The sequence below is a fragment of the Peromyscus leucopus genome, chromosome 13 (genome assembly GCF_004664715.2).
Source record: "Peromyscus leucopus breed LL Stock chromosome 13, UCI_PerLeu_2.1, whole genome shotgun sequence".
NCBI lineage: Eukaryota > Metazoa > Chordata > Mammalia > Rodentia > Cricetidae > Peromyscus > Peromyscus leucopus.
The window spans coordinates 46,822,336-46,834,585 of record NC_051074.1 but is presented as its reverse complement, the minus strand read 5'-3'; the positions used below and the strand labels follow the sequence as shown (position 1 = coordinate 46,834,585).

The window sequence follows — 12,250 nt, the reverse complement described above, 5'->3', positions numbered from 1 at the left end:
AACAGTGCTGGTGACAAGGGCCGTCAGAAGCTATAATCTTTCAATCCGAGGTAGGATTATAATTCATTCATTTGCAAGCCTGCCATTTCGGGTTGACCTTCTGTCAAGCGGAATATAAACTCTACCGAAAAAGAATGACTGTCAGCAAAGTCAGCTGGAACAATGCATCTCCCATGATGTCCTGTTTCATAAAATTATTGTGTGAATTCTATGAGGTTGTTCAGTCTATAACAGATTTGAATTCATAGAAATGAGTTTATTGCCATACTGATTCATTAGAGTTATTGAGAGTGATTTAGTCTCTGAATTTTCAAGTACTTTACCTGCTAAAAGCATTTGAAAAATTAAAATTCAAAATGGAAAGGTGCTGGTATTTTCAATTTTGTCTAATCAATGGCCAGAAAATATATAGAACTCCATTAATGACTGGCCTAAGTGTTAAATTAACTTTTTCATATTAATTCTGTTGCCCTTATAGAGCCATTTCCCATTTAAGCTTTCAATTTCATCATCAAACTGCTGCATATACCAAATTCAAGATTTAAATTTGATGGATTAGTTTTATGATTGCTTTGCAATAAGTTGCTAGAAATATAGGATTCTCTTTTAAAATTGAAAATAGATTATTCTCTTACACAATACATCCCACCCACTTTCTACACCCAGTCCTATCTCCTGCCAGAGGAATCCTTTCTGATGATGACTGGACAAGGCACCCATCTATGAGTATAGCAGAGTATCATTAAGAATAATTTCATTGATTTTTTTTTTGCCTGTTGTGTTTGGTGTTTGGTTCACATCTAGGGCTCTGGGCTATCCAGTGTCTCTCTGGTTCCTGGCCATCCAGGTAGTGAAGGGCAGGGGATATCTTTCATGACATGGGACTCAAGTTAAATCAAATGTTGGTTGGCCATTCCCACAAGTTCTGTGCCACCATTGCCCCCAGCACATCTTGGAGGAAGGAAAGATTGTAAGTCAAGAGTTTTGTAGCTGGATTGGTATGCTAGTTTCTCTATCCAGAGCCTGCAGAGTACTTTCTCATGCCAGAGAATAGAAAGGGTGGTGGTGGTGAAAATCTATATGCAGGCACCATATCGACCTCTCTATGTTCAATGAGCTGAGCTGATAGGGCCTCACTGTCAGTTTTCAGAGAGTGAACTTCTGTCCTAGCACCAGCCTGGGTTGTTTGGGGATCTCCACGGGACTTCCTTGGGCAATAACTCAACCAAATGTAACCCAGTCCCACCACTGGAAGGCTTGCCTGGCTACAAAAGTTGGTCAGTTCAGACTGCGTATCCTCCATTACTAGGAGTTCTCTCCAGGGTAACTCTTGTAGATTCCAGGAATTGTCCACTGCACTATGTTTACACACTGGCACCCAAATGCCTCCCAGTTCCAGCTGTCTCTTCCTGTTCTCTCTTCCCGCTTTCCCATGCCCCATCTGACCCCTCCTATTCCTGTCCCCACATGCCCTCAGTCCATTTGCAGAATCCATTCTATTTTCTCTTCCCAGGGAGATCCATGCTTCCCCCTATAGCCTTCCTCTTTACCTAATCTCTATGTATCTGTGGATTGTAGTTTGATCATCATTTACTTAATAGCTAATATCCACTTATAAGTGAATACATACCATATTTGTCTTGCTGAGTCTGGGTTACCTCACTCAGGATGAATTTTTTTTTCTAGTAGCATCCATTTGCCTGCAAATTTCATGATGTCATTTATTTAACAGCTATGTAAATATACCAGATTTTCTTTATCCATTCTTCAGTTGTGGGACATATAGGTTGTTTCCAGTTTCTAGCTAATATGAATAAAGCTTCAATGAACATGGTTGAACAAGTGTCCTTGTGGTAGGATGGAATACTTTTGAGTATATGCCCAAGAGTGATGTAGCTGGGTCTTGAGGAAGATTGATTCTCAATTTTCTGAGGAACTGCTATATTGATTTTTATTGTGGCTATGTAAGTTTGCATTCCCACTGGCAATGGATGAGTGTTGCCCTTGCTCCACATCCTCATCAGCATGAACTGCCACTTGTGTTATTTATCTTAGCCATTGTGTGTTGTGGGATAATCTTTTTGTACACTGTGAAGATGTGTCTTTGCCAAGGTGCCTTCTGATTGGTTTAATAAAGAGCTGAGTGGCCAATAGTTAGGCAGGAGAGAATAGGTGGGACTTCTGGGAAGAGAGGGAAACTCAGGGTTAGAATCTCATACAGAATGGAGGACAGGTAAAAAAAAAATGTGGCAGAAAATGGATTAATAGAAACAGGTTAATTTAAGTCATAAGAGCTAGTTGGGAACAAGCCTAAGCTAAAGGCCAAACTTTCATAATTAATAAGAAGTCTTTGTGTCATTATTTGCAGGCTGGCATTTCCAAAGAAAGTCCAACTTTCCACAATTGTGACAGGTGTAAGATGGAATCTCAGAGTTGTTTTGATTTGCATTTCCCTGATGGATAAGTATGTTGAACATTTCTTTGTTTCTCAGCCATTTGGGATTTTCTATTGAGAATTCTGTTAAGACATGTACCCCATTTCTAAAACTGTATTATTATTTTTTAAGTATCTAGTTTCTTGAGTGCTTTATATATTTTGGATATTAGACCTCTATCAGATGTGAAGTTGGTAAAAAAAATTTCCCATCTGTAGGCTGCCATTTTGTCCTATTGACAGTGTCCATTGTCTTACAGAAGCTTTTCAATTTTATGAGGTCCTGTTTATTAATTGTTGATCTTAGTTTCTGCACTATTAATGTTCTATTTAGGAAGTGTCTTGTGCCAATACTTTCAAGGCTGTTTTCCACTTTTTCTTCTATCAGATTCTGTGTGTCTGTTTTTTTTTGTTGTTGTTGTTGTTGTTGAGGTCTTTGATCCACTTGGACTTGAGTTTTGTGTAGGGTGATAAATATGTATCTATTTACATTCTTCTACATGCAAGCACCCAATTTTACCAGCACCATTTGTTGATAGTGTTTTCGTTTTTTTTTTTTCAGTGTGTATTTTTGGCTTCATTATCAAAAATCAGGGTTCCATATGTGTATGAATTTATGTTCATGTCTTCAATTCAATTCTCTTGATCAACATGTCTATTTTTATGCCAGTACCATGTTTTTTTTTTATTACTATAACTCTTTAGTACAACTTGAAATCAGAGATGGTGATACCTCCAGAAGTTCTTTTATTGTTTAGGATTGTTTTAGCTATTCTGGGTTTTTGTTTTTTCACACTAAGTTGAAAATTGTCCTTTCAAAGTCTGTGAAGAATTGTGTTGGAATTTTGATAGGGATTACATTGAATCTGTAGACAGCTTTTGGTAGAATGGCCATTTTTACTATGCTGATCCTAATGATCCATGATCATGGGAATCTTTCCATCTTCTGATATCTTCTCCAATTTGTTTCTTCAAAGACTTGAAGCTTTTATTATACAAGTCTTTCATTTTTTTTTTAGTTAGTGTTACCCCAAGATACCTTCTATCATTTGAGGGTATTGTGAAGGGTATTGTTTCCCTGATTTCTTTCTTAGCCTGTTTGCCATTTGTATATAGGAGGGCTACCAATTTTTTTAGTTAATCTTGTATCCAGCCACATTGCTGAAAGTGATTATCAGCTGTAGGAGTTCCCTGGTGGAATTTTTAGGGTCGCTTACCTATACTATCATACCATGGGCAAGGACAGATACTTTGACATCTTCCTTTCCAGTTTGTATACCCTTGATCTCTTTCAGTTGACTTATTGCTGTCATGTGATCCCATGAGTCTGCTGAAGGATCTCAAGAATTTATTAAGATATAAAATGGGGATAATACACTCATAGATACAGAACAAAATAAACATGGCTGTTCACCCAGCTGTCGTTGTTCCCCTTTTTGCCCAAGAGTGATGGGTACCAACTGCAAGCTGCTCCACACTGCCTGAGCTGGTCCTCGCTACCCAAGAGACAGCAGCATTACCTTCCCCCTCTTAAGCAGTCACATACATAGACAAGACCACACTCATCGAGTCAGATACCCCAAGAGTCATTGGTTGAATGGAATGAATTCCCATAACATATTGCTCTAGCTAAGACTTCAAGTGCTATGTTGAATAGATATGGAGAGTGGACAACCTTGTCTTGTTTCTGATTTGAGTAGAATTGCTTTGAGTTTCTCTCCATTTAAATTGATGTTGGCTATGGGGTTGCTGTAAACTATTTTTTACAGCAAATATTATTTTGAGGTATGCCCCTTGTATCTCTAATCTCACCAGGACTTTTACCATGAAGGAGTGTTGGATTTTTGTCAAAGGCTTTTTCAGTATCTAATGAGATGATCATGTAGTTTTTTTTTCTTTCAGTTTGTTTATGTGGTAGATTACATTGACAGACTTTCACATGTTAAACCATCCCTGTGTCTCTGGGATGAGGCCTACATGATCATGGTGGATGATCTTTTTTTTAAATGTGTCCTTGAGTATTTTATTGAGTATTTTTACATAAATGTTCACGAGGGAAATTGGTTTATAATCTTTTTTTTGTTGTTGAAAATTTGTGTGGTTTGGTTATCAGGGTAACTGTGGCCTCATAAAAAGAATTTTGAAATGTTCCTTCTGTTTCTGTTTTGTGGAATAATTTGAGGAGTATTGGTATTAGCTCTTTTTTGAAAGTCTGGCAGAATTCTATGCTAAAATCATCTGGCCCTGTTTTTTTTTTGTTGATTGGGAGGCTTTTAATGATGTTTTTATTTCCTTAGAGGTTATAGATCTATTTAAATTGTTCTTATTTATTTGATCTTGATTTATTTTTGGTAAATGGTATCTATCAAGAAATTCTCCCTTTTCTTTTTGATTTTTCAATTTTGTGTAGTACAGGTTTTTGAAGTATCACCTAGTGATTCTCTGTGTTTCCTCATTCCCTTTTGCTTTGTATCTCTTTTTATTTCTGACTTTGTTAATTTGGATATTCTCTCTGTGTCTTTTAGTTAGTTTGGATAAGGGTTTGTCCATCTTGTTGATTTTCTCAAAGAGCCAACTTGTTGCTTCATTGATTTTTTGCATTGTTCTCTGTGTTTCTATTTTATTGATTTTTAACTCTCAGTTTGATTATTTCCTGCTGTGTATTACTCACGGGTGTGTTTGCTTCTTTTCGTTCTAGAGTTTTCAGGTGTGCTGTTAAGTCACCAGTATGAGATCTCTCTAAATTCTTTATGAAGGCACTTAGTGCTATGAACTTCTCTCTTAGCACTGCTTTTATTGTGTCCCATAAGTTTGGATATGTTGTGCATTCATTTTCATTGAATTCTAGGAAGTCTTTGATTTTCCTTTTTCTTCCTTCCCTGACCCAGTGGTAATTTGGTAGAAAGTTGTACAGTTTCCATGAGTTTTCAGGCCTTCTGTTGTAGTTGAAATCCAGCTTTAATCCATGGTGGGATGGTAGGATACAGGGGGTTATTGTAATTTTCTTGTATCTGCTAAAACTTACCTTGTGACTAAGTATGTGGTCAATTTAGGAGAATGTTCTATGAGGTGCTGAGAAGAAAGTGTTTGTGTTTGGGTAAAATGTTTCATAGACATCTGTTAGCTCTATTTGAGTCATAACATCTGTTAGCTCCAGTATTTCTGTTTAGTTTTTTGTCTGGATGATCTGCCCATTGGTGAGAGTAGGATGTCGAAGTCTCCCACTATCAATGTGTGAGGGTCAAGGTGTGGTTTAACCTTTTGTAGTATTTCCTTTACAAATGTGGGTGCCCTTGTGTTTGGGGCATAGATGTTGAGAATTGAGATGTCATCTTGATGGATTTTTTCTTTAATGGTTATGAAGTGTTCCTCCCCTTCTCTTTTGATTAATTTTGATTTGAAGTCTATTTTGTTAGATATTAGAATAGCTATACCAGCTTTCTTCTTGGACCCATTTTCTTTTTCTAACTCTTTACTCTGAAGTAATGTCTGTCTTTGATGTTGAGATGTTGAGATTTTTTTTTTTTATGCAGCAGAAGATGGATCTGGTTTTCATATCCATTTTGTTAGTCTGTATTTTTTTATTGGGGAATTGCATCCATTGATATTGAGAGACATCAATGACCAATAATTGTTAATTCCTGTTTTTTGTATTTGTTAATGGTGGCTGTGTGTGTGTGTGTGTGTGTGTGTGTGTGTGTGTGTGTGTGTGTGATGTGTATGTGTTTTCCTTTTTTGGGTTATGCTGATGCAAAGTTTTTATTTATTACCTGTGTTTTTGAGGGTGTAGTTAAACTTCTTGGGTTGGAGTTTTTCCTCTAGAACTTTATGTAGGACTGGATTTGTGGATAGATATTGTTTAGATTTTACTTTATCATGGAATATCTTTTTTGCCGTTTATGATGATTGAAAGTTTTGTTGGGAATAGTAGTCTAGGCCGGCATCTGTGGTCTCTTAGAGCCTGCAGCACATCTATGCAGGCTCTTCTGACTTCTAGAGTCTCCATTGAGAAGTTGGGTGTAGCACTAATAGGTCTACCCTTATATGGTTTTGGGCCTTTTTCTCTTGCAACTTTTAATATTCTTTCTTTGTTCTGCATATTTACTGTTTTGATTATTATGTGGTAAGGGGTCTTTCTTTTCTGGTCCAATCTATTTGTTGTTCTGTAAGCTTCTTGTGCCTTTATAGGCATGTCCTTCTTTAGGTTGGGAAAGTTCCTTCTATGTATTGTTGAAATATTTTCTGGGCCTTTGATCTGAGATTCTTCTCTTTCAAGTTCTGCTGCTTACTGGGGCTGGGACATGGCCCCCTTCTTCAATTACATCTTCACCAGCTTTCTGTCCTTCACTGCCTAAGCTTGGCTGTTCTGAAACTGGATCTTTGGACTAGGCTGGCCTCAGACTCAGAGATCTGCCAGCCTCTGCCTTCCTAGTGCTGGGATTAAAGATGTACCTCACCACACCAGGTTCTAAACTTTTCTTTAGTTCCTCTTCACAAGTTAGAAACTTAGCTGTGAGGTCTTACCCTGAGAGGACCACTCCCTTTATCCCATTTCTTAATCTGTTTATCTCCTTGAACACAGGACTTAGTTCCATTCCACTTCCTGGTGCTCCTTTTCTCCTTAGATTTTACATTTTGTAATTTACTGTACTTAGCTTGCTCCTTTTCATTATAAATGTTAATTAGAGTTACCACTAATAACCACATGACAGAGTCTATACTAGGCTGTTTTGAGATTTCCTCTGCCAAGGGAATTAATCACTTTAGCCTTAGGCAACTTTTCAGATAAGGGCAAAAAGCAGCCACTTTTGTCACCAAAATATTATAAGAACAATCTCTTGGCAGCATACTAAAATTTTTCTCCTCTGTAACCTCTTGAGCCAGCTCCCCACAGTTCATCAATCACACTCAGCACTACTGTCTTCTATGCTCCTGCTAGTATGGTCCATTAAGCAGTGCTTAAAGCATTCCACTATTTTCCTAACCCAAAATACCAAAGTCCAAATTCCTCCAAACAAAAGCATTGTCAGGCCTATCACAGCAATATTCCACTCCAGCTTCCAACTTCTGTCTTAGTTGGGATTTCTATTGCTGTTTGAAAAAAAGAATGAATAAATTAAAACCAGCCCCTTACGTATCCAGAAATTTGTCCAGTCCTTCTTTATCCAGCAGTCGGGATGAATCTCTCCCACCCATGGTCTCATAGCCACTTGTAAAATAATTACACAGAGTCTTATATTAATTACAAACTCTATGGCCTATAGCTTCAGCTTCTTGCTAGCTAACTCTTTCATCTTAAATTAACCCAGTCTTATTAATCTATATGTTACCATGTGGCTGTGGTGTTGCCAGTCTGGTGGCATCTTGTTGCTCCTCCAGTGGTGGCTGGTGTCTCTCCTGACTCCACCATTCTTCTTTCTTTATTTCTGCTTGGATTTCCCACCTGGCTATAAACTTTCCTACCATAGGCCCAAACAGCATTATTTATTATTCAGTGGGAGCCACACATATTCACAGCATACAGAAAGACATCCCACAGCACCCTAGGGTAAAAGATCAGCTACTGGACTGTCATTTTTGCTTGCTGGGAAAATGAAAATCAATATTCTCCAATGGAGTTACACTGGTTTTTATTAACCACTCCTGGACAGGCCTCATGTCCAGGCGTAGTTGACCAAAATATAATGGACCCTGCAATTTGTGTGTGTGTGTGTGTGTGTGTGTGTGTTTATTTGGTTACAGTTTGGTAATTTTTTTTCTTTTCTGTTTGGTTGTTGATTTACTTTGTTTTCTTGTTGTATTGGGTTTTTGTTCTTTTTTTGAGAAAAAAGTTGGGTGGATAGGGAGGGGGAGAAGATCTGGAAGGATTTGGGGAATAGGAAGAATATGATCAAAATATGTTTAAATTTAAAAATAGTCTTAAATAATAAAAATATAAAAACCACACACACCATGATAAAAAAAAACAACAAAAAATCCACACACACACACACATGAATTATCTCACAGTTTCTGTGAATTAGGAAACCAAACATAGCTTAGAGGGTCCTCTGCCTAGGGCCTCCACCAGGCTGGAGTTAAAGGCTATCTGGGATTTGGCTTCTTACCTGAAAGCTAGGCCTCCTTTCCTGCTCATGCGACAGAATTTATTTATTTATTTATTTATTTATTTATTTATTTATTTATTTATTTATTTTTGGTTTTTTGAGACAGGGTTTCTCTGTGTAGCTTTGCATCTTTCCTGGAACTCACTCTGTAGCCCAGGCTGGCCTCGAACTCACAGAGATCCGCCTGCCTCTGCCTCCTGAGTGCTGGGATTAAAGGCGTCCGTCACCACCGCCCGGCTAGAATTTATTTTTTAACCTATAGAAGTCAGGGAAGTTTGTTTCTCATAAAAATATTCTATTTAATTGGCAAATATTAATTATGTATATTTCTTTGAAGTATGTTGTGATAATTTTATTTATATTCACATTATAGAATGATTCAACCCAGTTAATTAGTATATCTATCATTTTGACAATTTCTTTATTTAATTGTTCTGCTCAGCATTAGACACACACAGAGGTGTGATTTTATAGTGATTCTAAACCCAGTCAAATTGACGTAGGAATTAACCTCTCACCTTTGAATAAATACTTTTTTTTCATTTGAAATTTAATATAAAAAGTTAAAAATATCTTACATGTTATTTATCACATGTATGTCTTAATTCATAGGTTCATGTGTGACAGTATTTGGAGAAAGGACTTTAGAAAGTTATTTGTATTCGATAAGTACATTATTCCTCAAGATGGAATTGACTGGGGACAGCCCAGCACATCTAAATTTTCAGAGTTTTGAGAAAGTAAATGTCTTTGTTGAAACCACTTCACCTGTTCTACCTTGTTATGGGAGCCTGAATTAACAAACACGTCTAACTCACTCATTATGCTCTATAGTGTGGTCAGGGACACATCAAGGATCACTTGGTGCATTCTTTGGGCCACTATTCAGGCATATCTTGTAGGGTGTTACACATCAAGAGCCTATATTTAAAGACTTAGTGGAGAAAGAATTTAGTTATTCATCATTGCATCGGTGTTTGAAGGAAATAATGGATCACGTCAATAGCCAGTTGTTTTATGAATGTAATGCCTTTATACTCAAAAGTTACATATTTGTAAATTACTGTATTGCCCCCCTCATCCATTCATCATACATTTCAGTGATCACTTTCTGCCATCACACACACACACACACACACACACACACACACACACACACACACAAATTACATAGTCATTTGTATTTGAGGACCAGAATAGAGAGCAAAAGCTAAAGGTAGATATTGTTTGTGTGTGTGTGTGTGTATCTGTATATCTATCTATCTATCTATCTATCTATCTATCTATCTATCTATCTATCTATCTCTATCTCTATCTCTATATCTATATCTATATCTATATCTATATCTATATATTTTGAGACAAGGTCTCACTGGATAGCCCTGGCTGGCCTATCAAGACCGGCCTTGCACTCACAGAGATACGTCTGCTTTTGCTTCCTGAGTGTTGGGATCAAAGGCATGTGCCGCTGTGCCTGGACTTAAAGACAGATATTTCAAAATAATGAATACATATATTTTATCTAAAGTATGGAATGAAATACGGTGCATATGGATAGTGATGGACAAAATGATTGAGATCCTGGAGCAACTTAAAATAAGGAGGAAGTAACTGGCTATATGGCAAGTTGAAACCCAAGAACTGATCACAATGTTTGTCAGGTAGGGGCTGTAGACACTCATAGCACTGGCATCTGCATCGGAAGCTGTAAGTAGACATGATGCTGATGGATGAGTTCAAGAGAGAACAGACAAAGAGCAAGTAGAGAAAAATGATCTGAGGACTTTGTTGTTGTGTTTGTTGCTTCAAGTAGGGCAGAGAGGCGGGCAGGAACTGGTTGGAAAGGGCTATGGCTGTCAAGGAAAGTTTCATTATTTTTTAGGCTAAGGGACATCATGTACTGTAAGTGTGTATTGAAAGCAATGATGAAGAATAAACAAAGAATGATGGAAAAGTAAGAGAGAAGAGTAGAAAGCACTATGCTTAGGCTCATGAGTTTTTTTGGAGTCAATCTAGTAAAAACTTTATGTGGCTGGCTGTACGTGTTGGATCACTTGGTTTAGATTGATGTCAAACATCAAAACTCATTTTTATAAAGCAGACAGATGTAATTTTGCAGTCTGGTGAACATCTTTACACAGGATTGGTTTAGTGTAATCATATTTTTGTGAATCTGAAGGAAGAATGAATGTATGGCTTCCATCCATTATACTTCTTGTATTTGCTCTCTTTCTTAATTGAGTCTTTAGTATTTTCTGTGGGATTCTAAGTTTGAATTGTCCTTTGGGTGCTTCTAGTATATTCATTGTATATTTGTTTTCTCATGGTAAGAACAAAATATCATATACTGAGTTATAAATAGGAGAGGTGTATTTTGGCACACTGTCCTGGCCCAGAGTCAAGTGTCTTAGCTAGTGATGGTCTTCTTGATGGAACAGTCTGAGCTGGTGGGATTCTGAGGATGCTGCATGATGAGAGGCAGGAAACATTCTTGTGTATAGCTTCTGCCTTTTCCTTTTCATGATGCTAACAACATTCAACCATGGAGGCTCCATGCTAGTGACTATGGTGATATTTTATTTGTGCTGAAATGTGATTTTATTTGTATGTTAATAAATAAAGTTGCCTGGGGGTCAGAGCTAACAGCAAGCCTTTTAGCAGAAGTCTGGCAGTGGTAGCCCACACCCTTAATCCAGGTCACATGGCAGGCAAAGTCTCTGTGTGGTCAAGGACACAGCCAGCATGGAGACTCATGCCTTTAATCCCAGTACCAACCACAGAGACCTGGAGGTCTGTATGGACAGGCAGTGACGAGGAAGTCAAGTTGTTGGGTTTAGAACAAATGAGAAGGTAGAACAGAAAGGCAACTAAAAAGACAGGTCACACAGGGGAAGGACGGCAGTGACTGGTAAGCTAAAGGCTATTCACTAGTGCTCTGACCTCTTGGGCTTTTAACTCTTTATTTGGCTTTGTGTTTTCTATTTAATAAGACTGTTTAGAATTACAGCTACAAGTGACTATCTATTTGTAGTCCTCTCTTAAAGTTCTGACCTCTAAACTCCATAATTGAATTAAGCTTCCATACTTTGAATACCTAATAATGAGTCTAAACTTCATACTGGGGAGGCATCTGTGTTGAAGGGATCAAGCTGTACACATACTCATCACCCTTTGGGCATTGCGGGGTGAGATCCTGTCAGCATTAACAGTTCCTGAAGCTGTTCATCTTTCCTCTGCTCCTCTCACTGGCCAGCGTCAGTCCTTACTGTTCATTACCATTGAGAAGAAGGCAGAGTGAGAAGGTCACTAAGGTGGGTTGGGAGAAGAATACAGTTTTTAATCTCATGAGTAATATTCTTTCCAGTGAAATGATAAAGGCCAGCTAGGCATGAGAGGAAAGAGTTTTAGATTGTCATACAGATATACAAGTACTCATTCAGGGCTTTTGCTATTTGACCACAAATGTCAAGAGACACCTAAAAATCCATTCTTACACCTGGGTGAGAAGGAAGGACCCTGAACCCTCTTAGGTCAGTGTGAGTGTGCCAAGGAAGTGCCCGATGTCCACAGGTTTGTGGCCATTCATTAGAGAAACAATAATCATGTTCATTCCTTTTCCTCCAGACATGGTCAGTTGCTCAATTACAGTTACAACAGACTACACAGCTATTTGAGTGCAACCATTTTTTTTCGAGACAGGGTTTCTCTG

General features: G+C 37.9%; 1 pseudogene; it reads right to left on the bottom strand.

The window, feature by feature from the left end:
- The window catches only part of LOC119088930, a 56,066-nt pseudogene that overhangs the window by 14,289 nt on the left and 29,527 nt on the right, over positions 1-12,250 (bottom strand).